The sequence below is a fragment of the Pseudonaja textilis genome, chromosome 2 (assembly GCF_049901715.1).
Source record: "Pseudonaja textilis isolate UNSWEBS1 chromosome 2, rPseTex1.2, whole genome shotgun sequence".
Taxonomy (NCBI): domain Eukaryota; kingdom Metazoa; phylum Chordata; class Lepidosauria; order Squamata; family Elapidae; genus Pseudonaja; species Pseudonaja textilis.
The window spans coordinates 189,522,236-189,535,787 of NC_141991.1; positions in this window are offsets into that span (position 1 = coordinate 189,522,236).

Below are 13,552 nucleotides of genomic sequence, written 5' to 3' on the forward strand. Positions count from 1 at the left end.
AATCTCTGTATGAATTAAATACCTATTTAAACCACAAACAGTGTATTTGTCTCAAGTGTGTGTATACTCCTTGGGCCCAGCCTCACTCTCATTTGGCTGCCTGGCTTGACTGCTGCTGTGCACTCTGCTAGGGGGTTTATCCCCAAACACTAACATTGGTTATGGGCCCAGCAGTGTGCACAGTCTAGCTAACCAGGTTTTAGCAGTGAGAGTTTTGGTCAAGAGTTACACATTGCTGCAAAGACAAACTGTTTGTTGAATAGTTATTTTTCTGCAGAGCAATGGCACAAATAGATTTGCCAAGTCTGTCCATGATAGCCAGACTAGATGGAACAAACTATGTTTCATGGTCACTGAAGTGTAGTTTACTTCTACGAAGAGAAGGTTTGTGGGACATAATTACAAACCCACCAGATGTATCAAACTTAGATCCCAATGATGAAGAGGATTATAAACTGATACAGGATTATGAAAGAAAGAATGAACAGGCTTTGTGCATCATAGGTCTCACCCTGTCTGACCAGCAACTCATTCATATCCGAGGAGTGGAAAATGCTGCAGACTGCTGGGATAGTCTTAAAAGGATTTATGTTCGAGACAGTGTAGGAGCTCATATCAATCTTACACGGAAGCTGTTTAGAACACATCTTGAGATAAATGGAGACATGTTAACTCATTTAAACTGTATGAAAAGCATTTTTCAACAACTGCAAGAAAAAGAGCTTATATTTAATGAGTTGCAACAAGTATACATCATACTGTCTTCTCTGGATCGAAGCTATGATGATTTTGTGACTGCATTGGAAGTATTGCCTAAAGACAGTTTATCAGTAACTGAGATAACCGGCCGGCTATTAGAGGAAGCCAGGAGAAGGAGTGAACGTGCCCAGCTGAGGGAAGATAAGAATAAGGAAGAGAAATTATCTTCAAAGCCTGAGAGAAACCAGCTGTGTAAAGCAAAGCACCCGGAAGAAGAGAAGTTATCTTCAACGGCATACACAATTAAAAAGTGTTTTAATTGTGGAGGCAGAGGACATTTGGCAAGATTCTGCAGAAAAGGAAAACACCAGAACTTAAAGAAGCCAAAGAAATCCTTTGAACTGGCCATGTTTAGCAATTGTGATATTAAGAATAATAAGTGCACACTGGAGAGAGATAACAAAAAGGTAACTGCAGCTTTAAATGGAGCATTATATGTCTTACATGATAGTAAGAAAGGGGAGGCACAAACTGTATTTAATAATACCAAGCCTCATGATGAATGTATCCATTTATTGCATAGACGTTTGGGGCATGTAAATTTTAAAATGCTAAAATGTACAGTAGAGTTATCTGAAGGGATAAGGTTAAAGCACTGTGATAAGTATTTGCGTTGTAATGTCTGTTGTGAAGATAAGAATAAAATAATGCCTGCAAATAGGCTAAATGGTTTCAAAACTACAGAACCTTTAGAAGTAGTATTTGCAGATATAGGTCCAAAGAAACCCAGCTTAGGGGGTGCTCGATATATACTGAGCATTATGGACCATTACTCTAGATATGGGTTTTGCTACCTAATGAAAAGCAAAACTGAAACATATCAACATTTCTTCAACTGGTTAAAGTTTGCAGAAAGGAAAAGCAAACGGCAACTGATAACCTTGGTGACAGATAATGGTACGGAATTTGTAAATAGCAAATTCCAGAATAGGTTAAAGGCAGCTGGAATAGCTCATAAGACATCTGCACCATACAGACCACAGCACAATGCATTTATTGAAAGAAGAGGCCAAACATTGCAGGCGATGACCCGTACTATGCTAACTGATTCTGGATTACCTGATTCTTTGTGGGGGGAGGCAACAATGTGTGCTAATCATTTATTAAATAATGTGGTTAACTCAACCACTGGTGAAATACCATTCACCATGTGGCATGGCAGGAAGCCTGATCTGAGTTACCTGCACACATTTGGTGCACCAGCATGGGTGCATATCCCTACACAACTCAGGCGTAAAGGGCAACACAGAGCTAAACAATTTTTCTTCGTTGGTTACCAAGCTAACCATAGGGCATATAGATTTTGGGAGAAAGGCACATCTAGAGTGTTATGTAGTGCCAATGCCCAATTTCTAGAGCACGTAGGATGGGATAAGTTAGAGCAGGATAACAATAAAGAGGTGGTTATTGAATCCTACAGAAATCCCATTAAGTATCCCTGTAACTTTAAAAATAAAGTGAAGAGAGAAGTACAGGAAGAGATTGTGCCCATAGAAGAAGAAAAGGAAGAAATAGCTCAGCAAGATGAGGAACTACCCAAGCCATTTGATTCATTGTATTTTCTGTGCATCTCTTTTAGAAAAACTTTTTTAAAAATACATAATTTTATTGTATGGTAACTTGAAAGACACCTTATGCACAAAGCCAGCTGGGGGACCTTGGGCCAGTCTGTTTCCCCAAGCCCTAGATATTGGAAACTACTTCTGAAATCTTGCCAAGAAAACTTCAGGGACTTGAAAACAAGTCCCCCAAAAATAACAACAAAAAACTTAAATGAGATAGGCGTGGTAAAGCAACAGTTGAATTAAGTGGTTATGGATGTAATGGAACCACCATTTGGGAACTGCTTTAACATTTGGCATGACAGTCTAAAAATTATTTGTAATTGTAAATCAGATAAGCAGTGACACACTGATTTAGTTTTTAGAATATATTGGATAATTATAAGAAGCTAGTTACAAGAACTTACATGTTAGAATGTTTCACTCCATAATGTGTGGTAGAATTTATATGATGAAAAAGTGCCTTTGTCATAGTTGTCAATGGGATGGAAATTTAGATTATCATCTTTAAAAAGCTCAATAAATTGTTTGGGATACTGAGATGTCCAGGTGTTGTGGTCGAATGGTGTATGTTCAATAGGCCATTTGGCCTTAATTAACCAAGAAACAACAGGAGAATGTTGTAAAATAAGTATCAGTAGGCACTTATCAAACTACATTATTTTATGTCTACAAACTGTATACCTAAATGTCCAATAATATATTAGTGAAGGATCAGGTGATGGCATGTCTGGACAGAGGAGGCCCTGGGGATCAGAGGAAGGGCCATATGTGGAGATAGGACCCAGGTATGGAGGGAATGGACATGAGAGTGAGGAATATGAATTCTGATAAACCATTTTGTCTTCATTTCTGTGCCTTAAGCAGCCTTGCTCCTTCCTGTCCCTCTCTACAGAAGGAGGAGGGGGGTCATGAGGGAGTGGGGTGCTGTCTCAGACAAAGATTTAAAACTGCTTTTACTTTTCTCTACAGAAAGGGGGGTTGAGGGGGGAGCTACCTTGAGCTGCTCTGCAATAGGAAAGGGGTTGGAACTGCATGTTCTTAGCGAGGCGGAAGTTAGCACCTTAAACCACTAGCCAGGATATTAGGGACTAGAATAGCTTGCTTATATGAAAACCCCCCAAAACCACATAGCTGGCACATGAAACTAGGACACTTTGCATGATATCCGTGCCTTGGGGTGAAACACAGGTGATGCAACATTTAGCTATGTAGGGGGCTGAGATCCAAAATAACCAATCAATAGTATCTGTTATGCATGCATTATGAGGGGAAGGGCAAAGGGCTGAATGCGACCACCCCTTGACTATAAACATGCTGTAAGATTCTCATCGAGGCCCTTGGTTAGCTTTTGAGCCAGGGTCCTTATATCTTGGTACCAAAATAAAAGTATAATTTTGTATCACAACTTGTGACTTACCAGCTTCGACATCAAGCAAGAGCCCAGTTTGGGGGACATTAGAAACATCAAGAAAACAATTTTCTTTAAAAAAAAATGTGTTTGGAAGAAAACAACATTGACTAACTCAGGATATATCCTTTACTGGGGTCAATGAAATGTCAACAATTTAAATAGGAAGTCAGTTATGATAAGATTCCACAATATATTAAGACCTGTTAAACCAGCCATTATTTCTTTCCAGAGATTAAACATGAAGGATTAATTTTTGCTATGTCTTCTATTTAAAACACTACTCTTCCTAGAAAAGGAGCTCAGTTTCATTTGCAGATAACCGATATAAAGTTCATGCAATTCACCAGTCTGTAGAAGCCCATCTTTCTACTGCCTGCAGTCCCGTCTTAATGTTCTGCAACATTTCCCCATCAACCTCTGAAGATTGCGCCAGGCTAAACCCTTGACTGATGACTGAAGATTCTCGAAGGATTAGGCCTATGACCGTGCACCAGTCCAGGCATCCTGCTTCCATGAATATATGAAGCAAATATGGTACCTACAAAAAGACCCAAAGGCATTTTCTAAGGCACAGAAACACAGGATATTACCCTTTGTCTCCTTCATCTAAGAACAACTCAAAGGAATCCCAAACACACATCTCATTTACCACAGCTGAACTTGTGATTTGAGCGGCCATTTGTTGACTAGCTCCAAAGAGACATTTTCCAATTCAGACTGTCAGACTCAAGGTGGAATAACTTTCATTCACCATTGTCCAGTCTCCATCCACAATAGAGCTTGTTTCTGTCAGATCCGTAGGAGAGCCAATGCTCCCCTCATCACCTGTCAAATACTGTACAGCAAAACAAATATATTCTCAAAGGCGTTTGGGAAAACACTCGCTGAAGTTAAACAAGAAGGCTGGCAGAGTGCACAGTGATTTGGCCAAGATTTGGCCTTCTCTAATAGCAAACAACTTTCCTAAAAGAAACCTGGTCCCATAGAATTCATGTTTTATATTCAGGATTCAGGAAAGTCATGTAACAGTGGAGTCCAGTACTCTGAGTGATTCAAGACTTTCCCCGAAGCCTACATATTAAGAGCTTGTGATCTTAGGCTCAGAGTTTCTCTGACAGATGTGCATATTACTGATTAGAATGCTTTACATATCAGTTGACAACTGCCTGTCAAACCTCTTGGCACAAGGCAACAACACATACACAATCAGTTTGGGAAAAGGAGTCCCAGAAGTTATTCTTATACTTCATCCAATGCACACCCATTGAAAGTCACTCAACTTTTTTCAATTTCTCTAGCACATCCACACAGTTGGCTTGGCAAAAGTACAAAAAGTTTGCTACTGCCACCTTTTGGTCAAATACCTCCTTTACTTTTTGAAACTAAAGAATATCTAGGACCAAGGCATGAAAATAATTACAGGTAGTGTTGAGGTAATTCCCCGTTAGGAGAATGAGCTCATACAGGGAGATGTATTTGAGAATAGTGTTTGAATAATACACACACAGCACACAGATACACTGTACAGTAAATGTAGGTTCTTACTTCCAGAAACGTTTAAGCAAAGTTCAAGATAAGCAGTCCAAAGTCATTCACAGGTAAAATCAGTCAGTTTCCAGTCCAGGGATAATCCAATAACAAAGTCCAGTATCATAAACAGTTCAGTAACAGACTTACATCAAATCCATGAATAACAGTCAATTAGAAGGAACAGCAAAACTCTCCAACAGAAGGAAACAAAGAGACTCACTGAGACACACTCTCTTCTGAGACTAAGCCTAAACAACCTAAGTTTCTGGCTCCATCTTATGGCCATTTGAGAAACCACACCCAATTACACTTTTAGCATTCCCTTAAAGAGTCAGTATTAACATGTCTATCCTGGTTTATATATTTTCCAACCCAAATAACTGTTAGGTGACTTATATTTCTAACAGGTAGTCCCCAGGTTACAAGTGTTCCCTTAGTGAATGTTTGAAGTTACATGATAAGCACCCCCTAGCATTTACGAACAAGTCCCGAAATTATGAATATTGCAGAACCATGGCAGTTTGCTCTTATGAATGCCTGCAGGGGGTCTATAACATTCGCCCTGCCTATCCCAACCCGCAAGCCACAGGCACTCCACCTGTGGTAACTCATCTTGAGAAGATCTCCACTGTCATTCTTTCTTTGCCTGCTTCATTGCTTCAGGCTTTCAGTGCATTCGCAGAGAACAGACCCAACATGCCGCAAGATCATGCAAAATTAGCATGAGATCTTGCGTTACTGATCTCATGTAATCTCGCACTTTAGGCCTCTGTTGTCTTGTGAATTGACGCCTGGACACTTGCAAACAGAGGGAAGGCTTTGGTCCTTCAGGCCTTCCCTCCATTTGCCGTTTTCTTGCTGAAGCCTACAGGGAGATTGCGTTCCTGTAGGCTTTGGCAGCCCTTTGCAAAAAGCTTTTGTTGGCACCAGCGGAGCTTGGGAGAAGAGGGTGCATTCATCCAAAGCTCTGTTCCTACTGGCAAAGACTTTTTGAAAAGGGCTCCCAAAGCCTAAAGGGATGTAATCCTCAATCACTTTGCTGATGAGAAAGGAGGCCCAAAGGGCTGCACGCAGCCTTCCGGGTTTCCTTTTTCTTCAGAGATGCATTTGATGAGGCCTCCGGTCACGAAAAAGGACCCTCGGCCTTCTTTTTTTATCACTGGAGGCTTTGTCAAGTGGCTCTCCAGTGAGAAAGGAGGCCTGGAAGGCTGCACGCAACCCTCCTTTTTCACCAAGCCCTTTGCTGATGAGAAAGGAAGAAGCAGGCAAAGAAACAGGCTGGAGAGGAGACAGATCTTCATAAAGTAAGTCACCCAGCATGGAAGGATGTGGGGGGAACAATTGTGGGGACCCCAGGGGAGAGAGAATGAGGTATCTGTGAGTTGGGGGAAGCTTTCAGTGGTCCGAAGCAGGTGGCCTGTTCCATCACTATCCCCCTCATGGCCTTCCCCACCCTGAGATACCTCATGTGTATTTGACAAACCACACATTCAATTAATGAATGCATAGGTAAAAGGAGGGAGTGATCGTGTTCAAGGTATAGATTTACTCCCACAAATCCTTGGGTTAAGAATGGAATGGGCAGGCTTCATTACATTTATAACTTGATGATTACCTGTATTATTGAAAATCTGTTACTTCCTCCATTGTCCAATAGCAGCTTACTTTCCAGACTAGGAAACTCAAAAGTTTATCATCAGAACCTTAGGTGTTCGTTATTTCTTTGTTCAACAAAACCAAGACAAAGCAAAAAACTATAGGTGAAATAATACATCAATACATGTAATATTGTAATGTAATACATTACATGTATCACATAATGGCACATGTGTGGGAGTTGGTAGAGCCAATCTTTTGTAAATGCATATAAAAAGTCCACTAACCATTTGAATGTTAAGATAGCACAAATACTATGCATTCTTTTTTATGTTAATTCCTGCATTTTAACAAATATATTTTATCACATTTACTGTTGTTGACTATACTGCATTTATTTATAACCTATATTATATTGTTACTGTTTGTAAAAAGCATGGTACATGTTAGTGTTTGGGGACAAACCCCCAAACAGAATGTGCAGCAGCAGTCAAGCCAGGCAGCCAAATGAGAGAGGAAGGGCCCTAGAGTTTACACACACTGATGACAAACACTGTTTGTAGTTTAAATAGTTGTTTAATCCAATTAGAGTTTAAACATTGTCAATCAGTCCATATGTCATTCACAAATATATCCATTCAGTAACTTAGTCCATTTACTAGTCAGTTCTATATCCTTATCTTCTTGTAAAGATATCTTCTCCTCTGATACCTTTCCTTTTGAAGACAACGCTGAGTATTCACAGGATATCAGCACATCAATGAAGTAGTCCTTTCGTTCAGGTATTCAAACAGTTGTAGCAAACAGTAGCAAACAAAACAGTAGCAAGCAGATAACAAGCAGAGAGAGATTACGTTTCTCTTACTGCCTTTTATTGCCGTTTGTAACCGCACCCTTAATTAGTTAATTACAAGCAGTTTGGTGCTTAAAGCTACAAGTTACAAACACCCAAACCTTGGTTTATATATTTATTCACCCAAACTTAGTTGGTGTATCATTGTTATACCCAACATTCTCCCCTTTTGGGTGATATAAATATATAATACCCTTACAATCTAAAACCATACTTTACACAACTCTCTTGGTGCTTAATGGCACCTTGGGCTTTAGTAAAGTTATCAGCTATATTGTCCTCCGACATGCAGTACTCCAGCTGTATCATATTACTCTTTACAGATTGTCTAACGTTTAAGTGCCTTAAATCTGTATGCTTGCTCCTAGTTTTTACTGCAATATTTGTGGCCATTTGAATTGCTGCCTGATTATCTTCATGTACAATTATAGGATAATTTACAGTTAATCCCATGTCACTCATCATCTGCTTATACATGATTAATTCAGTACATAATAACGACAAACAGGAGAATTCTGCTTCCATAGTGGACAAACTTATATGCTGTTGTCTTATTGACTTCCAACCTATTAATGTGTTACCCAGCATTATGGCTGTTCCCGAAGTCGACTTTCTTGTGTCTCTTTCTGATGCAAAACTAGCATCTGCATAAGCACTTAGTATTAGATCACCTTTTGGTTCTAGATACAGTGCATGGTGTAATGTTCCTTTATGATATCTCAAAATTCTCTTTAATGCTTTCCAATGACATTGTAGTGGATCATTATTATGTCGTGCCAGTTGATTAACACCATAAGCTATATCTGGCCTTGACCAATTGCTAATGTATGATAAGCTACCAATCAAAGATTGATATATTACCTTATCAAACTTGGGACTTTGAGCATCCATTTTGCAAATATCCTGACTCATTGGAGTCTTTGCAGTCTTACAAAGTTCCATCTTATAATCTATTAGCAATTTAGATATCTTATCCTCCTGAGATATCTTAAAACCTTTCTGTGTTTTCAGTATATTCAAACCTAGATATTTCTTTATCTCCCTAATTGCTTGATTTTTATTTTCTTAGCTAATGATGCTATTATTTTATTTGCTTCATCATTAGTTTCTGTAATCAAAGCAATATCATCTGTAAATAATAGTAATAATGATATTTTCCCATTTGTCTCCCTTTTAAATAGACATGGATCGGCTAAACCAGCTTTAAACCCTATATTGTTTAGTTCCTTTACAATATACTGGTTCCATTCATAGCCTGATTGTTTAAGACCATAGAGGCTCTTTTTTAACAACCAATAATCATTATTATTTTCACCTTTAAATCCAATAGGTTTTTTCATGTATACAGTATGTCTTAGTGGAGCGTGCAAGTAAGCAGTTTCTACATCTAGATGGTTGACTATATATTTCTTACTTGCTGCCCACACTAAAGCTGCCCTTAATGTTGCTGCTTTAAGGCTAGGTGCAAATACCTCGTCATAGTCATTGGCATTTTGTCTAAAACCTTGGGCTACTAATCGTGCCTTATAGATTATATTACCATCTTTTACAGTTTTTATCTTAAAAATCCATTTGCAGCCAATGGGTTTTATATCAACAGGTAATCTCGCATTTTCATATACTTTCATATCCTTTAAGGATTTCAATTCCCTATTCATTGCTGCATACCAACTTTCCTTATCTTTAGTAGGATACATTTTTATTTCAACTACAGTATATGGAACTTTATTAATCTGGCACACTGTGTTAGCCTGGTATCTATCAGGCGGTCTAGATATTTGTGTAGTTCTTCTGGGAATTACAGGGCTTGTATGAGGACTTTTTTGAATTACTACCTGTTCCTGTTCCTCAGCTTGCTCAGCTATTGGTACTATTTCTTCCTTTATGGGCTCTATCTCTGCCTGTATTTCTCTCTTTACTTTATTCTTAAAGTTACAGGGATAATTAATGGGATTTCTATAGGATTCAATAATTACTTCTTTATTGTTATCCTGTTCTAACTTATCCCATCCTACGTGCTCTAGAAATTGGGCATTGGCACTACATAACACCTTAGATGTGCCTTTCTCCCAAAATCTATATGCCCTATGGTTTGCTTGGTAACCAACGAAGAATAATTGTTTAGCTCTGTGTTGCCCTTTACGCCTGAGTTGTGTAGGGATATGCACCCATGCTGGTGCACCAAATGTGTGCAGGTAACTCAGATCAGGCTTCCTGCCATGCCACATGGTGAATGGTATTTCACCAGTAGTTGTGTTAACAACGTTGTTCAATATGTTATTAGCACACATTGTGGCCTCCCCCCACAAAGAATCAGGTAATCCAGAATCAGTTAACATTGTTCTAACCATTGCCTGTAGTGTTTGGCCTCTTCTCTCAATAAATGCGTTGTGTTGTGGTCTGTATGGTGCAGATTTCTTGTGCTCTATTCCAGCTACCTTTAATCTATTCTGGAATTTGCTGTTAACAAATTCCGTACCATTATCTGTCACTAGGGTTATCAATTGCCGTTTAGTCTTTCTTTCTGCAAATTTTAACCAGTCGAAGAAATGTTGATATGTTTCAGTTTTGCTTTTCATTAGGTAGCAAAACCCATATCTAGAATAATGGTCCATAATGCTCAGTATATATCGAGCAACCCCCATACTGGATTTCTTTGGACCTATAATGTCTGCAAATACTACTTCTAAAGGTTCTTTAGTTTTGAAACCATTTAGCCTATTTGCAGGCAATATTTTACTCTTATCTTCACAGCAGACATTACAACGCAAATATTTATCACACGGTTTTAACCTTATTCCATCAGATAACTCTACTGTACGTTTTAGCATTTTAAAATTTACATGCCCCAAACGCCTATGCAATAAATGGATACATTCATTATGAGGCTTTATATTGTTAAATACAGTCTGTGCCTCCCCTTTCTTACTATCATGTAATACATACAATGTTCCATTTAAAGCTGCAGTTACCCTTTTGTTATCTTTTTCAATTAGGCAATTATTATCCTTAAATGTAATTACATAACCTAGTTTGTCTAATACCCTTACAGAAAGCAAGTTCACCTTTAACTGTGGTACATACAACATTTTTATATCCTGGTTTAAGCATGGACAGTATGCAATACCTTCTCCCTTGGCCTTGAGGTTCCAGCCATTAGCAAGTGATATATGTTGAGAGCTTGTAGACATTTTTATAAATTTTTTCTTATCTGTCGTGATGCAGTGGGATGCACCACTGTCCACCACCCATAAATCATTCTTCACATCACAGTTGCTAAACATGGCTAGTTCAAAAGATTTCTTTGGCTTTTTTACATTCTGGCTTTTTTCTTTTCTGCAGAATCTTGCCAAATGTCCTCTGCCTCCACAATTAAAACACTTTTTAATTGTGTATGCCGTCGAAGATAAATTCTCTTCTTCCGGGTGCTTTAATTTACTTAGTTGGTTTCTTTCAAGCTTTGAAGATAATTTCTCTTCTTTATTAGGTTTATCTTCTCTCAGCTGGTCACGTTCACTCCTTCTTCTGGCTTCTTCTAATAGCCTGCCGGTAATCTCGGTTAATGATAAACTATCTTTTGGCAATACTTCTAAAGCAGTCACATAATCATCATAACTTTGATCTAATGAAGACAGTATTATGTATACTTGTTGCAACTCATTAAATATAAGCTCTTTTTCTTGTAATTCCTGAAAAATGTTCTTCATACAATTTAAATGAGTTAACATGTCTCCATTCTTCTGAAGATGTGTTCGAAATAGTTTGCGTGTAAGATATATATGAGCTCCTACACTGTCCCGAACATATATCTTCCTGAGGTTCTCCCAGCAGTTTGCAGCATTTTCCTCTCCACGGATATGGATAAGTTGCTGGTCAGAGAGAGTCAGTCCTATGATGCATAAAGCCTGCTTATTCTTTCGTTTATAGTCTTGTATCTTTTTGTCATCCTCCTCAACATCAGGATCTAAGTTAGTCACATCTGGTGGGTTTGTTATTATGTCCCACAAACCTTCTCTTCGTAGAAGTAAACTACATTTCATTGACCATGAAACATAGTTTGTTCCATCTAGTCTGGATATCATGGACAGATTAGGCAAATTTACTTGTGCCATTTCTCTTCAGGTAAACAACTATTTAAAAATCAATGAAAAACAGTTTGTTTTTACAGTAATGTGCAACTCACACCAACTCTCATTGCTATATCATGGTTAGTTAGACTGTGCTCACTGGGCCCATAACCAATGTTAGTGTTTGGGGACAAACCCCCAAACAGAATGTGCAGCAGCAGTCAAGCCAGGCAGCCAAATGAGAGAGGAAGGGCCCTAGAGTTTACACACACTGATGACAAACACTGTTTGTAGTTTAAATAGTTGTTTAATCCAATTAGAGTTTAAACATTGTCAATCAGTCCATATGTCATTCACAAATATATCCATTCAGTAACTTAGTCCATTTACTAGTCAGTTCTATATCCTTATCTTCTTGTAAAGATATCTTCTCCTCTGATACCTTTCCTTTTGAAGACAACGCTGAGTATTCACAGGATATCAGCACATCAATGAAGTAGTCCTTTCGTTCAGGTATTCAAACAGTTGTAGCAAACAGTAGCAAACAAAACAGTAGCAAGCAGATAACAAGCAGAGAGAGATTACGTTTCTCTTACTGCCTTTTATTGCCGTTTGTAACCGCACCCTTAATTAGTTAATTACAAGCAGTTTGGTGCTTAAAGCTACAAGTTACAAACACCCAAACCTTGGTTTATATATTTATTCACCCAAACTTAGTTGGTGTATCATTGTTATACCCAACAGTACACTTTAAAATTCTGAATGTCATCATGAATTTGGGGGGGAAATTGAAAGGATACTGTATTCTAAATTGCTGACTTGACAAATCTTTATAATTAATACTGTGTTTCTTAATGTTAGTGGCCTTAAGTTTGTGTTAATTCCCAAGCACGCTGACTGGGGAATTCAGGGAGCTGAGGTTCATGTATTAGACTTGCCAAGATTGAGAAACAATGATGAAAGGATAGTTTTAGATTCCTTGTATGTAACAGACAGTGCAGATCTATGCTTTAGTTTAGTGTTCATAAGCATGCTATCGCCTGTCTAGAAGTTTTCACCTGTTGTCCAAAAGTGTGCATTGGTAACACAAGTCTATACATGTCCAACTAGAAGTCCCACGGAGTTCAATAAACATATTCCCAGGTAAGCGAATGTAGCAATCTGCCTAATCCTGAAACCTTCAGGCAAATGGAATATCAGAGTCATCATGCTAGTTGGAGGGTTAGAAGTTGGGACTTTAGTTCATCTGCACAGCGCTACATATGAGGTGGCACATGGAATCACAATATCAGAAATAGAAAAAAGGCAGGCATATAAAATTAATTTGTATTAAGTGACATTATTTTAATGAAAAAAAAGAGTTCCAGGTAAATACCCATTCTTAGCAACTGGTTTGTTAGGTTTGCGCAAAACAGAGATGTTAAAATTGGATAAGGAAGCAAATCATTCCTGACGAATTAAATTACACATGCCTCAGCTTTTCAATTGATGTTGAAAATAACATCTTCAGCACAATCTACACATATGGCAATTAAAATACATAGATCTAAATCTATCTATATGAGAAAGAGGGCATGTGGGGATGGAAAGGTGTGGACAAACAGCTGCAGATATTTGATTTTATTATCCCACCTTTCTTACTTTATAAGAAATTAAAGATGCTAAACACATCCAATACAGCTAACTCTTCTTCCTATTGTTCCCACAACATCCCTGTGAGGGGAGTTGGGCTGAGAAAGCATGACTGGCTTAAAATTACTCAGCCCATATT